This window comes from Orycteropus afer, unplaced genomic scaffold (genome assembly GCF_000298275.1).
Source record: "Orycteropus afer afer isolate SDZICR_OR568_19922 unplaced genomic scaffold, OryAfe1.0 scaffold00353, whole genome shotgun sequence".
Classification (NCBI taxonomy): Eukaryota; Metazoa; Chordata; class Mammalia; order Tubulidentata; family Orycteropodidae; genus Orycteropus; species Orycteropus afer.
Window position 1 is genome coordinate 1,249,514 of NW_006921940.1, and position 4,951 is coordinate 1,254,464.

A 4,951-nucleotide genomic window follows, 5' to 3' on the forward strand; every position below is an offset into this window, starting at 1 on the left:
CCTCCATTCACCAGTAGGTATGGGGTATAAGAGTAACAAGAGGAATGTGGTACCTTTTTAGTCTTGCAGGTCCAGAGTGACCTTGGAGTTGCTGGAAATCAGAACCTGTTCTTAAGCCCCAGTAATCCATGAGTGTGCTGTCTCTTTAAATATCCAAAATAGTCAAGCATCTTTTAAACCTTCAAAATGGCGGCCCCCTCCAAACAGCAAAAGTCCACAGCTCAGCCTGCCTTTCTCTTCATCTTCTCCTTTTATTCCCCAGCCACCAGAGCAGTTCTCTGTGCAGTCCCTGGCTAGCAGGGCTGATTTTTAGGTTAATTTTTAGGTCCTACCACCGCTCAGGAATCTCCAAGCTGTCTGTGCCATCAGGATCGCTCAGGATCGCTGCCAGACTGCAGCTCCATTATGTCTCCTTTTTTGGTATTTTCACACAACTTCTTCTGCTAATTGGGGTTTAGTCCACCTCTATATCCTCTCTTTCAAGGCTGAGGGGTCCAAGATTATCTTCTGTGTCTGTGTTAATTGGTTTCCCTTTTCTTTGTTTAAGAGGGTCCGTGCAGTCTTTCTGCATAGTCCGCCATCTTGCTGGAACTCCCATTTCGTATTATTTTAACTTTATTCTAGCAAATTCCATTTAAAACATTCACACTGTGGAGATGCAAGTATCTGTGTCTAACACAGGGTACACTAAAGATCATGTTATAACTTACAAGGCATTGCTTATACTACATAAATTCCTCTATGACTGACTATAATATTTTTCCTCTATCATATTGCTTTACATGTGAGTGTTAAGATGGTATGCACTATAGTTATTCACTTTTAAAAATTATGTTATATAATAGTTCATCAACAGATGCTGAAAATATTATAGTTCTTTAGTGTTAATGTTTTTGTGAAAAGACGGGATACCACTTCCCCCATATATAATATAAATGCAGATGAAGACCATGTAATGAAAACCTTCATCCAAATTTATTTCTAAAGTAATTCTCTGAAAACTCCTCACCAGTCCATCAGCTGATGCTAAAACTGGTTACTAACCCCATATGCAAAATCTATTTATCCTATATTTCTTCATGCTTTTGTTTTTTCCAAATAACAGACCATGATTTCATTTCCCAGGGCACAAGAATCTTTTTCTAGGGAGCTTTCTAAACTCCAATAAGCCTCATCAGAAAATGGATAGTCAATGAAGTGTATACACATAAAAATCTCTAAAGAATTCTGATAAAGTAGTACATTTTTACAGCTTGCCTATCTTCAGAGAAGCTTTACAAATGAAGCCAATTGCGTTGTCCACTGGGAGTTCTAGATAGTAGAGATCAAGGAAGAGGCTAATATTTACCATTTCACAAATTAAAGACTACATGGTAAGTTTAGTGTCAGACAGCTTTAATTATCTTCCCCCACTTTGTAGCTTGGATAGTTTAATCCGGGTTTCCCTACAGCTGACAACTTGGAGTGAAAAAGCAAGCAGAATGACAGCATTTACTGAAGCAGATAATGTAGCTTAAAAATGCAAGGACTATTTTCTGGGATGCACGGCCATGTTTTACATCCCTTTTAGCCAAGCAACTCTGTGAAAATTCCAATATTCTTCTAAATGCAGAGAACATGTACAATAATACAGTTTTCTACACATTTGATTGAGATGGAACAGATGTGAAAAATATATTGGCATTAAGTATATAACATTTAATGAACATTATACAATTTATATAGAATTTACAATGTACACATAAACTATTGTATACTTTGAATGCATTACGTAGTAAGTGTACATTCCAAGGTAAACATATATAGTTCATGCATTAAATTTCATATGTATACATTTCCCATGTTTTCCTATTATATATGTTATTATGTTTCACAGATCACATTATTAACAGTTTGGAGAAGTGAGAAAAGGAGGATCTGGATGACATTCTTCTGATGCTAAGAAACAGATATTGAAAAGCTGAAGAACAAGACTTGGTGGTGTAACTTTTCAAATATAAGGGGCTAATCATGGAGAAACCTGAATGCAGCAACCATTAAGGACTTATCATTTCTGTGACCAAGGGGATTACAAGAAGTTGTTTGGTTTGAGAATTTCTTTTTCTTTTCTATTCTATCAGTCTCTAGTTAGACCCATCTTGAGGCATGATTTATATTCATGATGCCCTGATGGTGCAACAGTAAAGTATTTGGTTACTTACTGAAAGGTTGGAGGTTCAAACTCACCCAGTGGCTCATTGGGTTGCTCCCATTGATAGTACAGAGTAGAAAACCCTATGAGGGAGTTCTTTTCTGTTATATGAGGTCAATAAGTGTAGAAAATCAATGCAAAGATACCTGATAACAGACAACAGTACATGTTGTAACTTATTCACAAGGTTTTTCTTCAGTATCTTATATTCTCTTGAGGTTATTAACTTTTATTGAATTTCAAGTACTTAATATAATTTACTTATTTCTGCATATGCCATTCATGCATTCATTCATTCATTCAGTTGATCAATCAGTCAACAGGTAATTATTTACTACCTATTGTGCCATGCTGCATATTAGGCTTTGGGAATTCAAATTCAACTTAAATATAGCCACTGTCCAAAAGAAGCTTATTTTAAAATAATTGTGACCCCTCTCAAGTCATTATTGATTTGTTTTAGAACATACAATAGAGTATTTAAGAAGACTTACTGTGTTTGTCAACTTTGTTATAATAAAAAAATCTCAGTGCCTTGAGACAATAAAGTTTTATTCCTGCTTGTAGTACAAGTAAGGGTCTGTACTCCTGTTCTAGGTTTTGTTCTTATTGCAGGATGTGGAATGAAGGGGAGCTCCATTTGGGACTTGTCATTCCTATGGTGGTGGTTAAATGGCAAGAGAACTGGAAAAAAAAAAAAAAAACAGATGGCTCTAAAATGTCTTCTTGAAACTTGCACCAGTCACTTGCTTTCCTGTATTATTAGCCAGAGGAAGAAAGCAAAACCTGCCAATAGGGTGAGATAAAGTATTCAAGTCACATGGGAAAAAAAAGAAAAAAAGTGGGAATGGACAAATCTCTCCAGCAAAGGGAGTAAAGGACTGAAAGTAATCATTAAACCTGCCAATATACCTAAGGGTGCCAATATGCCTATTAGGTGGTGGAATTGTACAATTCTGACATTTCTTAATGATACTTATTAATCAATGGCCACTAATTGTTTTAAATATTTGAATCCATGACATTTGATTCCTCATGTAACTGAAGTAAAGTGAACTTTTAACTGAATCTTTCAAACTAAGTCCTCATAAATTATCTGGATATGAAAATACTGCATGCTATTTTACACAGTGAAAGTAGAAATAATTATCTGAGAATAAAGTTATGGTATTTTGCCTGGGGAAATGTATTATGTACTACATATGATTTGTTTCATATTAAAAAGAGCATTACATATGTTAAAATATTTGTAGCATAGTTTTACGTAAAATACTACTAGATAAGATGTTCAACACATTAGAACAATCATTGCTGTATATATGTTATATATATATAATAGTTGTATATAACTTTATTCATATATATAAAGTTATAAATATGTAATTTTATTCAGGGAAAATTATAGTTTATGTCTTGTAAAAGCTTATCTTCTATATTCCTCTTGGCTAGTTAGGCTTCTGAAGAGAGAACAATCCTACGAACAGTAAGTTTTAGGTGAAATACAGCTTCAGGGTTGAAATTTCATTATGGTACTATTCTAGTTCTCTTGCCCCACAGGAACACATATGCTTAATTCATCAGAGCCCCCTCATTATCTCTGCAACACCTCCAATATTCACATCCACCATAAACACATTTATATGGTCAGTTATAGAATTTACAAGATGAGTCTGGCTTTGAATGAGAAGAGTGCTGACAGCATGCCCCATATGGTTCTAAAACATACAGAAAAAATGGCACAGCATAATGTTTCTCAAAAGAATAACAATAGTCTCTTTATACACCTAAAATAAGAAACCTATGTTCATGCTGATACTGTTAGTTGTATTTGATTCTCATTCATAAGATGATGTATTGATTTAAACATGAAATATATAACAAGTTTCTCATTTGAAAAAAGTTATCTCCACTGTCAATAACTGTAAAAGACTCTGCCTTGTGTAGCTAGAATCCATTCACTCAAAAATAATTCCAGATTAATTTAGAAAAAAAAAAAAAAAGAGAGAGAGACAGGAGTGTTTGAGGTTTATTGTAAATTCTCTCAGCACTAATCTACATAGATATATCTTTCTCTTTTTTCCTATTTTCAAACATTTAAAAAGCAATACTCTCATCCCTCCAGTGAATGAATGTTAGATATCAGTAATATCATCTTCAAAGCCTATTTATGACTTAAAGTTCAACTTATTTCATTCCCTCAGTCTTGAATGACCTTTCTCATTTTCCTTCTTTCATGATACATCTTAGATTATGGTCTGATTTTTTCTTTCTTGGTTGATTGGTTTCCTTTTTCCCTCTTCCTCCCTGGATTTTTCCCTTGATTGTCCTCAGTAGATTTTGTGTGTACCTCTGCCTATGCCTGTCATCTAAATAGTATTATATACTATATATGAGAGTGGGAGGTTTTAAAATTGTATTTGTACCAATAGTTTTGGTAGTGATAACCAGTTGTCATTCAGTAGCAGAACTGAGCTCCATAAGGTTTTCAAGTATGGGCCTTTTGTAGGAAGATCACTAGGCTTTCCTTATGAGTTACCTCTGGGTGAGTTCAAAAGACCAACATTTCAGTCAATGGTCAAGCGCTTAACCATTTTCACTAATGAGGGATTCCCCATTAGTAGTCAAAGTAATAGCTAAAGTTCATGAAGCACTTATTATGACTGGGGATTTTTAATGCCGTTTTACTTAATCAGTCATTGAAATTTCCATAATTACAAAAAGGTAGACACTATCCTCTCCATTTACATGTGAATGAGATTT